The sequence below is a fragment of the Sipha flava genome, unplaced genomic scaffold (genome assembly GCF_003268045.1).
Source record: "Sipha flava isolate LNK unplaced genomic scaffold, YSA_version1 164_pilon_pilon, whole genome shotgun sequence".
Classification (NCBI taxonomy): Eukaryota; Metazoa; Arthropoda; class Insecta; order Hemiptera; family Aphididae; genus Sipha; species Sipha flava.
The window spans coordinates 1680233-1693705 of NW_020271825.1; positions in this window are offsets into that span (position 1 = coordinate 1680233).

Consider the following 13473-nt stretch of genomic DNA (forward strand, 5'->3'; position numbering starts at 1 on the left):
TTTAAATGTATATTATGTGATTTTGTATTGAATTATGATTTTTATTATATTTTTATATTCAGTCCCAGACATTTTTGTTTATTTTTGAAACTTAAATTATACACTATAATAACGATTTAATGTGTTAATGAAATTAAGAAGTAATATGCTTCAAAAGAGATTAAATAGCTTTCAACTATAGAGCAATAAATGGCAATAAATTAAAATTCCAAAGATATTGGTGATATTAAAAACTAGACTGAACGCATAATTGTTTTATAATCAATTATAATTATTTATCAAATTTATTTTGTTTATTCATCTAAGTATATACCTAATCATGTTTTTTATTATTTACCCTATTTAAATATATCACTCAATCCATTTCAAGTGTTATGTATTTATTTTTTTTTTCAAAATTTATTTTAAATTTTAATTATCAAGACTGTTATAACAATGAGGAAATGGCTATTCAGTCATTTTTTTAGGAAAAAAAAAAATTAAAATTTTAAATTAAACCGTTAGGTATTTGGATATTTATGTAAATATTTTTACCTGCATTTTGAACGCTTAAGTTAATTTTCAGTGGTGTTGGGGCTTGGCAGAAGCACCTTTTTGCATACTCTGCAAAAGAGGTCTGCGCACGCCTATGATACCTCTCATAATTTTACAAAATATAATACATTTTATAACCGAAAAAAGTCAAACCATTGGATTTTTCAAATCAACATTTGGCCGGGTTATTAATATTTCATGCATCTATAACTTCCAAATATATACGTAAAAATATTACACGGTCATATCCCTATAATTTAATATATTTTGCGTATATAATGCATACAATATGTAGATAATACGCTTAAGGCCGGTAAAGATAATCTGATCATTAAAACACTATTGGTGTTCGTAAATAACGGCAAGTGGTGTTTTTGACGTTGATGATACTTTACAATATAAACAGAAACGGTGAGGAATTCATATTATGTATACCTATATAGGAACGACGAAATGATAAACCGAAATATCGTTACGTGATACTACAGGTCCCCTCAAAGTTTCTATTCGTGCGCCTATATAATATTGTATGTATACGAACAATGTCACTTGCCAAGCAACTAAAAGCCTTTTAAAGGTTTTAACGGTCACAACAAAAAAAAATTTCATTATGCTGATGTTTATTAATTCATTTATTGATAATTAAATAAGGATCGAAAAAAATCAAATATAGTCTGCGTTTTTAAATGATTCCATATAAATATATTTTTAATCTGCTTGGCCTCCACATACATAGTAAACTATTCTTACTCGAACTTCTATTATTTGACAAATTGTTCTCTAACGATTTCCCAAAAATTTAACATTCATTTTATTCGCTTCAACTTGGCCCTTAAAAATAGGTTAACAATTATACGACAAAAATTTTCAATTATTTTTTTTTTTTTTCATAATCACATAAATAACAGCATTTTTTAAATATTGAATTAGAAGAATATTATTATTCATTATATTAATATCTATTATTATTTCTAAAAATACTCATCATTTTTTTTTTTTTGTTCTATTCTAAGCTTTATTGACTTGATACTTCTACACATCGAATACTGTTTTTTGTTCCTTATAGTTTTAGGAGGTATACTATTTCTAGAAGGGTGTACGTTCTAATAACGTTATTTAGTTTCTGTAAACAATACGTAGTTCACCTATACTGTTGTTAAACATTATCGATAATAAGGTTAGACTTAGAAGACTACCTCCTACTCAACAATAATTGTTGGTTAATTAATTATGCTTATCAATATTCGATTCAATAAATCTTTCATCCTTTTCATCCAAAATAGTTCCATAAAAATAATTTATAAATCAAGATTTATAGCTATAAATCAGTTTAAAAATCTTCTAAAAGGTTTTTTTGATGAAAGATTTATTTTATGGTATTATTTAGTAAAGAACTCTAATCACGCTAAAATGTTATGTTTTATCTTACTTTAATTTGTACATGCAAAAACCATTTTATTTATACTGAATGGAAATACTAACATCTTCTTCTCTAGAACCCAACTTTTGCTAATCTTAATCTAAGTGTATGACATCTTGCTCTGACAGTGCAAATACTAAAATTTGAACGATACAAAGAGATTATCTTGCCCATTTTCACTATACATTTCGTATGTTTATTTGTATTGAAACGATCCGATGTACGTACTTATTGATAAGTAGAGAACGGATTTATATGTAAATGCATATTTTTATTAAAACGAGATATTTAAGATTCGATAAGAAATGTTCATGATTTAAATCATTCCTATTAATATGATATTACTTTTATTTTACATATTTTTACATATTTCACTAATTTGTAAATATTTTTAAACATATTTTATCATTTCACGTCTTCTTCGTATGAAAATACAAGAAATTATTTCTAATTTAGATCTAGTAACTTCTATCGCTATAAGAAAAGCTTAAAATATTATGCAAAATGAAACATTGAAAACTAATTTAATATTCATTTCAGTGAATTTTAGTTTTATTGTACATACATTTACAAAATTAGAAAAAAAATATGTCCTTAAATGATAGTATGCAAATTGTCGAATCAACGATTGAAAAATGAAAACTCTTAAACGGACCAACAGGAGATTTTGTAAAAAAGAAAATTTATGCTGTTACAAAAAAAAATTCCAGGCGATATTGATTTTAAATTAATCAGTGACATAATCAGTGGTAGACACCATTCTAAAAATTTAGAATTATCGCCTTCTGATATTATGCGCTTCAAATATGCTTCAATCAACCGATGTAGGTTGATGTAGAACGATCATTTAGCCGTTTTAAAAATATATTCAGATCTAATAGGCGACATATAATATTTAATAATTTAAAAGATATTGTAATAATTCAATGCAACAAATCATTTTGATAGTTTAATAATTTTAATTTTTTTTTTTCAATTCAATTTTTTTCTTACATATTTGGATGTTTTTAGCACATATTTTATAAATTATACTTTCATACATATGTACATATTTCTGTATTTTTATTACATATAAATCCGTTCCCTATTGATAAGTATAGTGTGTCTTGACCAGTGTTGGGAATAGATAACGCAAAATTTATCTAGATAAAGATGAAAGATAATATGTCCAAATTCATCTGGATAAAGATAATAGATGAAAAAAATTAAAATATCTAGATAAAGATAAAAAATAATTTCATTTTTATCTAGATAAAAAAAAAAGATATTTTCAAAAAATGTTATTTTTTGGTCAATATTTCAAATTCTACTAATATCTATGAAAACTCAATTATAATCATTTTTATCAATAGGTACCTAGGTGTTTAATGTTTATTGTAGTAATGTAGGTAGTGTACCATTAAGCAGTATTAATATATAATGTACAGTATTTAATGATAGTCACTAAAATGTTACACAAAAAAAAAAAAAATGAAATTTGCTCTGTACATATCAAGATGAATACAGAATACATAAAAAAATATTTTAAGTTAATAATATTGTTTTCCATATAATATTAATTTGATGATTTTCATCATTCTATAAGTAGTTACGACTTTACGGGTTCCAAGAAGGAAGTAATGACTATTCAGCGTATAAGTGACATGTTTATATTAAAATCAAATACCTATTATATTTGGAACTTCCGTGGAAAAATAAGAAATTAAGTTTAAAAATACCAAAAATATTTACCCGACATGAAAATTCAAACAGAATGTTATACCAAGAAATAATAATTACTTATTAATAATACACGAATTATGATTATGAATACAAAATCTATATGTATAAAAGAAAGTCAGGTTGTTTACAGAAATTATAATTCAAGAACGGTTGGACCGATTTTGATGATCTCTGATTTGTTGAATTCGTCTCCGTACAAGAATAAAAATTACTTTAATCTTGGCAAGAATACAGACAACTATCAAGATAAAATTATCTAGATAAGTAAAAATTTTATCTTAGATAAGTAATTAGATAACTTAGCGTTATTTATATAGATAAGATAAAATATGACAAAAAATCTATCTAGATAACTTATCTAGATAAGTCCCAACACAGGTCTTGACACGTTGGGCAACTCACTATTAAATAAAAGTTATTTCTCTCTCTCTCAGAGGAAAAAATGTAATAAAATGTAGAAGCCTGTCATTTCGAATTTTTTTCTTGTTACCAATTAATGTTTAGCGCTGTCTATGCATTATTTATAAATACATAATAATTAATATATGGTATCCACTGTGATTGTCTACTCTAAGATTTTAATTTATATTTTATATTTTTTATATATTATCCTATTTTCTCTTTTCTGATCATTTCCCCTGTGATACATTTACGTCTTTAAGGCTCCTGAAAATAGGTTATACCCACAGTGTCACACCAACATATTCGTATGGAGTAGGTATACTATCGTCCTACGTATCCATCTAAACCAAAATTATTTATCATAATATCAATCGCCTGCAGAGGCATAAGTATAACTACAAGGCTGAATAAAATATGAATTGAGGTGAGGTCAATATGAAGTGGGTACGTTTACTGGTCGACCAGACTTAACTTTGAAAAATTCATCGAAACGTTTTGTAACGCAAAAATCATTTTTCAATTTTTTTATTTTCTTCCATTCACCGCGTCTAAATTTCAGTACTGACAGCATTTTATTCCAATTTAATATATATAATATATAATGTATGACAATATAATAATAGTTCACAATGCCAATCCCAAACGAATTATTATTATATGGGTCTTGATTTTTTTTTCCGATCATTCATCATTGTTACTTAGAGATTACAGACAATATCACAAGTTGATTACGCTGCAAATATCGCTTCAAATATAATCGTTCACAAACTCTACGGCATTATTTATATATTTTTATTTCGTTAAAGATAAAAAATAACTACGTTCAAATAATTTTGTAAAAGGGCAATCTTTACGGAAAGTTTATCAAATATTAAACGTATATTTGAAAATATATTGATATTCTCGTGTGTAGGCACAACGTATTATACAATCACGAATTTATTTATACATTCTCATACACTTCCAACAATATATATGGTTATTTCATTGTCGTTTGTTGAAATACGGCCTGAGAGAGGTAAAAAACTAAGTATATTAATTTTTGACGCAAAATTATCAGTTCGCATATCATTATACCTTGATCATTACTTTTATAGGCATTGGTTTGCATCGACTCAGTCGATCAAACTACATATTGTTTTATTTTATTGAAATGTTGACTATAAATAACTTTAAAATTGGCCTACTTGATAATAAGCCAAAATTCTAAATAGACTGCTGCGCTATATTACATACGAATTGTTTCTCTGGTCGACCTGTCATCAGTTGTCGATATAGATTGATTCGCGGCATCTTGAGTACATAATTTGCTTATTCGATTTTGTTTTACCATATCTAAAATAACAGATTTTAAAATGAATTCTGTTTATTTTTTTCTTAAACGTTGATATTTTAACTCGGTATAATACTGTAAATGGAACTTTCGAAGCAACGAGCACAAAGAAAAAAAACAAGGTTCAAATGGTTCAGATATAAGACGTTGAATCGAAAATATTTCATATGAGACGAGATGAGGATCACATATAAAATCAAAAGATCCGGTCGAGAAATTTCCTTACTTGAAAGTTATCTTTTTTTCGTACTTACGAAATAAGGCAATATAATATTTTTGGAATTTCGGAAGATATATAACCTTTGCTAAACTATGCGGCTGATTCAGACGTTAAAAAGAAAAAACACGTGTATCGACTATGTAATATATATTACATTCCTGGCTTGTTGCTCAGGATCTAATAGTTTTTAGGGTGCAACGGTGAAATCGATCATTCCGTTAGAAAATTTTTTAGCAACACACTATTCTCCGTATTTCAATTTGTTGATGTGTTCGGCATTATCATCATGGTGCAATCATTATGACCTATTATATAAAACTTACCGTAAACAATATTATCAGTAATTTAATAGTAGCTTATTATTATTATTTATTTTCTAAAACAGTTATAAATATAATTTGAAAAACACATAATTAAGATACAGTTAACTCAAATATTACAAAAAACCTTAGACAAAACACTGATAATATTGTAATTTTCAATAATTTATTCATAATAGGTCATGTTAACATTAGTTGTGCATGCAGAAATATAATAAGTTCAGTATTATGAGGGCAACTTTACTAAATTACATAATATTATGACGCATGGACTTTTTGCACATGAGCAATATGTGAACATATTTCTCAAGTCCAATCGGACAGTAGAATCCACTATAAAATTAATAAATAGTGTACTATAACTAAATTGAATACAGCACATATTAGGAAAAATCAGTGACAGATCCACGTGGTGGGGGGGGTTAACCCCCCCCAAATCAGGAAAAATATGTATTAAAAATCAATAATTTTCATTATCGAGGGAAAATATTTTTCAACCACCAAAAAAAAAAAAATTCAAATTCGCCACTGGGAGGAATAATGACTTATGTGCTACAAAGGTACATTGAGTAAAGTTGACATTCAACCTGAGCTATGCCGTTGACAATACATCGTCTCCATTATAGACACACGCGTACCGCCTCAACACCTGCGTAAAATAAATGGAGTGTTAGTATTAGTTTGAAAAGATTTAAATAAACTTGGGCTTGGGGATTAAACTCCTCAAAAAATTGCCCTTCTCCCTTCCTCAACAAATATTTTTAGCTGACATTTGAAAAAATAAATAATATCATATAATTACGATGTTAACAATTTGCTTATTCGGAGTTGTGAAGGAAAAAATATGGTCTAAAAAAAAAATCACTGAAATAAATTTCAATCGTTATTTGCATTTATGCAGAGGTGTATCTAGTTCTAAAACGCTGTGGGCACTGTATCATCAAAAATAACCCTATGAATCTGGTAAAATACACTGGTACAAAAAGAAAAATTTATCTTAAATCCTTAAAAATGTTAGTAAAACGCTAAATAATTAGGCTCTCGATCGAAAATAAAAAATTTGAAGTTTTTTTTTATGTCGATAAAATAAATTATTCTAGAATAAACAACACTTTATTGAATACAACAAATTAGATACATCTGTGGTGACGTAAACAACACACCGCGAATCATCCAAGTTGCTTACAATATTGTCAGTGAATAAGGGGAAATCCCATATTCTAGAATATGCGATGATTATCTCGTTAAGGTAATTTCGAGAATGTTCTAGACAATCGACGCCGATATATATATACCGGCTGGTCAGACGCTCATTCAATCAGTCCGTGAATACAATCCGCGACACACCGTGAATTACACTCCACGATATATTCTGCAATTCCTCCGCAATTGTAACGCGTATCGATATTTGTACATACATATTTATATAATATAGTGTCTATTTTAATTAAATTAAATTGTGAGTGATTTTTATTACTTAAATCTCACAAATTGGTGACCTCGACGTGATGGCAGAGACAGACGCAACGATTGCTCGAGTGGCCGTCAAAATACCGGATTTCATTTCGTCAGATCCCGAACTTTGGTTTGCTATGGTCGAAGGTAGTTTCGCCAGCGCGGGAGTCACAGCTGACAGCACGAAATTCGGGTATGTGGTTGAAGAATTACCGCCGAAGTATGCAGTTGAAGTCAAAGACATAATTATGACGCCGCCCTCGGACAGTAAGTATGTCAAAATTAAAGATGAATTAATAAAACGTCTTAGTGCCTCCCAAGAGGAAAAAACACATCAACTTCTGGAGCACGTTGATATTGGTGACTGTAAACAAATGGCCGTCACAATTTTTACTCCAACTCCAAAACCTGGCTGACTCTTCCGTTCTGGGAACATTATTAAAGACACTTTGGATGGGCCGCCTACCAAAAAGTATACAAGTGGCGTTAGCATTAGTTAAAGATAGTAAGCTTGAAGAACTCGCTGTCCATGCAAACAACATCGCGGATGCATCTGGTCCTTTGCTACCTCAAATAGCAGAGACATCGAGAAGTGACACTCTTGAAGCCATGTTGAATCTTAAAATTTCTCAGCTTACCTTGAGTATAAATCAGGAAATTGTGACGTTGAGAAGTGAAGTGGCAGCGATCAATACTCGTCCCTCGCGTAATCCGGACTCAAGACCAATTACTTACCGCTCAAGATCTCGATTTCGGAGCCGTACTCTCCATGATGCAAATAGATTATGCTGGTATCATTGGCGTTATGCATCACAATCGCGAAAATGCAAGGAACCTTGTACCTATAATTCGGGAAACGTTACGAGTCATCACTGATGACGGCCAGTGAGACCAGACCGTCCCCGCGCCGTCTATTCATTACTGATCGAACTTCTCAAACTCAATTTCTCATCGACACGGATGCCGACCTATGTGTTTATCCACGTAGTGCTGTTCCAGACCGTCGAGTAAAATCCGATTACGTCCTATCAGCAGCCAATGGCACGCCTATTAACACCTACGGTACTATCACGCTCAGCCTCAACTTCGGACTTCGTCAAGATTTCACTTGGAGATTTGTGATCGCGGAAGTATCCAAACCCATCATTGGTATGGACTTCTTGAGTCATTACAATCTATTGGTAGACATGCGTAATCAATGTCTTTTAGACGGTGTTACATGACTCACCGCTCATGGTCACGCTGCTGAATCCTCCATACCATCCATAAAGATTGTCGTGGGAGAAACGAAATACGGACTGTTTACTACGGAAATTTCCCGAGATCACTCGATCATATGGAGCGCCTAAAGACATTAGGTACAGCACCAAACACTATTCAAACGATATCAGGACCCCTAGTATCTTGTAAACCACGACGCTTAGCACCTGATAAGCTCAAAGCAGCAAAAAAAGGAGTTTGAAGCTATGATCCAATTAGGTATTATTCGACCGTCCCAGGGACCTTGGGCATCACCATTACACTTGGTATCAAAGAACACAACGGACGCTTGGCGTCCTTGTGGGGATTACCGTGCTCTAAATGCTCGGACTATTCCAGATCGGTACCAGGTTCGTCATATTCAGGACTTTGCACATTTTCTCCACGGTAAAACGATTTTTTCAACAATCGACCTAGTCCGAGCATATAATCAAATTCCTGTAGCTGAAGAAGATATTCCTAAAACCGCAATTGTGACACCATTTGGACTTTACGAATTCCTCTTTATGTCTTTTGGGCTTCGAAATGCAGCACAATCATTTCAACAATTTATTGATGAAGTACTTTTTGGACTTGATTTCTGTTACAGCTACATTGACGACATATTGGTGGCATCTGTTTCTGAGGAAGAGCACATCAAATATTTACAGATCATTTTTGAGCGTCTACGTGAATACTCTCTGGTTGTCAATCCAAAAAAATGCGTTTTTGGACAGTCAGAAGTAAAGTTTTTAAGCTACATGATTTCTAGAGAAGGAACACGTCTTCTACCCGACAGAGTCACTGACATTTTGAGCTACAAGAGACCATCGTCCGCTAAGGGTCTACGACAGTTCTTGGGTATGATAAACTTCTATCGTCGTTTTATATCTGGAGCTTCAGATGCACAAGCACCACTAAGTGATCTTTTGGTACCCAATTTAAAAGGTAAGTTACCTATTAACTGGACACCAGAGGCTATTTCGGCTTTTGAAAAATGAAAGGAAAAACTCGCCACAGCCACGCTTCTCGCACATCCATGCAACAACGCTCGACTGGCTATTGTAAGTGATGCTTCAAACACCACAGTTGGCGCAACTCTCCAACAGTTCATCAATAATGAGTGGCAACTTCTTGCCTTCTTTTCCAAGAAGCTCACAGCAACCGAGACGAAATACGGAGCCTACGATCGGGAACTTCTCGCGATCTACCTTGCTGTCAAGCATTTTCAGTATATGGTGGAAGGACGCGATTTGTTTATATTCACTGATCACAAACCCATCACTTTTGCATTTCAGCAGAAATCGGATAAATGCACACCACAACAATTCAGACACCAGGACTTTATCTCACAATTCACCACGGATATTAGGTATGTTCCAGGTAAGCAGAATATCGTGGCTAATACCTTATCTCGCGTTGACGCTTTGTCAGAAACAATAGACTACACTGCATTAGCGATATCACAACAGGGAGACGATGAATTAAAAAAATACGAAAAAGAAAACATTGGACTACAACTCAAGCAAGTTCAATTACCAGGTACAAATGTCTTAGTGTTCTGTGACGTATCAACTTCAACCGCCAGGCCTTTTGTCACAAAGCCATTCCGACGTAAAGTTTTCAATAATATACATCGCCTTGCACATCCAGGTGTCAAGGCCACGACGAAGCTTGTTAAACAGCGATTTGTGTGGCCAGCAATTGACGCAGATTGCAGACATTGGGCGAGGGCGTGTGTAGAATGTCAACGAGCCAAAATCACGCGCCATGTCACAGCACCTCTTGGTTCATTTTCTTTACCGTCTCAAAGATTTGAACATGTTCATTTAGATCTAATCATTATGCCTTATTCTGAAGGATTTCGCTATTGCCTCACGTGTATCGATAGATTTACTCGATGGCCTGAGGTAATTCCATTGGAAGATCAAGAAGCGGTAACCGTAGCACGAGCTTTCTATACGCATTGGTTCGCATGATTTGGTACCCCTCTTCGATTTGTCAATCATCGATTGGTAGACGAACATTACCACACACCTATCAATTTATCTGTCAAACTTCAATTTGTCAGCAAATCGACAAACCGATCGTTATGTGTATGGTACGCTTTAGAGCGAGATTTTCATGTCGACGACAGTAACATTGAATATAATTTAATAATAATAATAAACAAGTACGTATGGACCGTGTAATGATTTAAATTCTAAAAATAAAAGCTTCGTTAATAATGTAAAATAACGATTGGTAAAAAATACTTGTTATTATTATTTCAGACTTATTCTGAACACTTGCAGTATTACTTACAAAAAACTAAAATTTAATTAATGTGTATGTATATTCTTAATTGTTATTATTCAATTTTTTTATTCGCATCATTCGCATTAGGGTGTGCCAAGGCACACCCGGCCAGGTGCGGATACAAGGGGGGGCTATGGGAGCAATGGCCCCCCCAAATTTTTTAAAAAAAAAGGTCGGGGAAAAAATTATATGTATACATACTATATAATATATTAAAACAATATTTAAAATTATTCTTATAACATATTTTCTTTATTAGATTATAATGATTTGTAAAATTCATGTTGGTTTCGGTCGATTCTATTTATAGTTCTGTAATTTCTATTTTTTTATAATCGCATCGGCGTTGGCTAACGACGGCGTAGATCGTTCACGTTATCTTATCGTCGTAATCACACATACTACATTGACTATTTCTATTATTACAATATTAAATATAATAAAACATTATCATTAAATTTAATTTCAATCATTTTTATGCTAGTGTCAAAATAATGTAACATAATAAACCCTGATAATTAATTGATATTATTTGATGGCCCCCCCGTAAATCTATTCTGGATCCGCGCCTGCACCCGGCACATCCGTAGGTCCGTCTATGGTACCAAACGTGTTTGTCGTTCAGTAAGGGTTAAAATATGCCTGGGTGCAGTGGTGTAACCAAGAGGGAGGGGGCTAAGCGGGCTATAGCCCCTCCCCCCTTACGAGTTGTGTTTATGTGTATGTACTAAACTAGTATACCTACTACTAATTGGTGTTTAAATATTTCAAAACTTTGGCGGTAACTAAATGTTGACGAGGAACGGGTGTTCGTCATTGATAAATATATAAGTGTATCTTTTTGGTAGATATCGTGAAAGTTGAGGCAACTTTCGTCCAACACTTACATTTTATAATCACTTCAGTTTTATGTACCATGTCATGTCGTAGCGATACTACCGCATGCGACTACCGTTAATTTATTATTATTAATCATATTTTAATGAATAGGTATTATTATAACTATTTTAAAATGCTGGAAAAACATTTTAAACTTTGGCGGTGGGGCGGAATAGTGGGTGAACTCTTAAAGAATTTCTCACCCAACCTTCCCAAAAGTGTTTAACCCTCCCCCCGTTCAAATATCCTGGTTACGCCACTGCCTAGGGGGGGGGAGCGTATGTAGAGTAGGCTCGGTCGGAAAACGCATATTTTCTTTTCGTCCAACAAGAAACGACCACGACGGGTACGGATCAAGTCGAGTACGTGTGCGCGCGCAACACCGTCGGCCTTCACAGTTTCCGTTGGCAGCGCTGCGACATCCGCGACACCGATAACCGAAATTCGCGAAAAAAATAGTTTTTACATTTCAAACAAAAAAAAAAACCATTTTTAATTCATTTCAATTGTTTTTTTTTTTTTTATTTAAACAAAATAATTTTTCTTTTCTTTTTCAATTGTTTTATACATGTTTTAAACATTTAAACATTTTAAAATAAGGAAAGAATTGTTATAATTTACTTTTAATGGGCAATAGGAAATGGCACGTATGTATGTATGTATGTCACAATATTTATTTTCGAAGCTGGTCATAGTTTGGGATTCGAGGGAATCTATGTAATCAACACTACACAATAGTAATCAGTACCTCACAGACGTATAAATGTAATTTAAATTAGTAATCAAGTAGGTACTTCAAGTACTTTAGTTAGTTTGAATGTTAACAATTGCTCGTAGTTACATGTTTGTCTGTCGTCTCCAGACCGAAGGGTTTTGATGAGTGCAAAACGGGACATTCAATAAAATCGACGTTTTTTAAAAATTTGAATTATAATTTACCATCAATATCAATTCATATAGTTTGTTGTTATTACTTATTTACAAGACCGAAAAAAATGAAATTTGAATAATAATATGTGGTACTCTTTTTTTTATGTTTTAAAAGAATTTATTAAAAAACATTAAAAAACAATAAAAAAAAAAAACATACAATGTAAAAAAACATTTTTCAAACAATCTGTACCGGAACACGTTTAAATCAAATGTTTAAAACTGCGAACCCTGCCGATAACGCGACACCGTCGTTCCGCGGAGACATCGAAACGTTGGGCGCTGCGTGCGCGGTGTTGTGCCGCCGCACGGTGGATTCGTCTCGTGGTCCATTTTTCGTGGACCGATAACACCGCGCCGCCGTCCCATGTGATAACACCGGTGTTATCACGCGTGGGCCGCGCGTACCGTTCGCGTGTGTTCGCATCGCCCTACGTTCGCCCTGTGCCCCCGTACGGAACGTCTTCGTTGTGCCGAAATGTCTCGATCCTCAAGCGGCAATTGCAATACCGACGACGGTCCGCGCGATTGCGAACGCGGCTGTCCGCCAACACGATAACGACCGGCAATCGCCCGCGAACCGCTCCGGTTGCGGTTCACCGCGAACCGATGTCGATTGTTTATCGATTGCAATTGTTCCCGTTCGTTTTCATCTGATTTGCATTTCAAATGTGTTTCGTGTGATACCGTTCCTTGTCCCGTTTGACAGCCGTGCGCCGTC